The sequence below is a fragment of the Morone saxatilis genome, unplaced genomic scaffold (assembly GCF_004916995.1).
Source record: "Morone saxatilis isolate NCDOM2014 unplaced genomic scaffold, NCSU_SB_2.0 Contig14, whole genome shotgun sequence".
NCBI classification, from domain to species: domain Eukaryota; kingdom Metazoa; phylum Chordata; class Actinopteri; family Moronidae; genus Morone; species Morone saxatilis.
The window spans coordinates 6,743,109-6,743,542 of NW_023339696.1; the positions used below are offsets into that span (position 1 = coordinate 6,743,109).

General features: G+C 35.7%; 1 protein-coding gene across 1 annotated transcript in view; it reads left to right on the top strand.

Moving 5' to 3' along the window:
- Positions 1-434, top strand: part of cacng3b (calcium channel, voltage-dependent, gamma subunit 3b) — a gene marked incomplete at its 5' end in the record, with an annotated part of 6,057 nt that overhangs the window by 2,662 nt on the left and 2,961 nt on the right.

Here is a 434-nt window from a genome sequence, read left to right on the forward strand (position 1 = left end):
TGTTTACACTATTTCATGTAAAAATGCTGCTGTGAACATCCAATGTGTTGCTATGTTGTTTTGTTCTTTCTACGAATGTTGTAAATGTATTGTGTACCATCTGCTATTTTGAGATGTGTATTTCTATGGAATGGTGCCGTAAGGCAAACCAGCAGATTTCCAACAAAATGGGAATTCAGTTCAAATGCGGCGCAGAGGTCGGCAGTGTTTTCAGTGTTCTTTGTTTTTGCATTTTAATGACAGTATAGCAGTGCCTCAAGTTTTATTTATTCATCACAGGCAACATCTTGATTTTAAAAGAAAAATGGCTGGCTGCAAGGGGATCTTTACATTGTTTCAGGGGCACAGAAGAAAACATAGTATAGAAAGTAAAAAATGAAGAAACAAGTGAATACGAATAAGGAGCACATGCAAAACAGAGTAAACAATAAAAT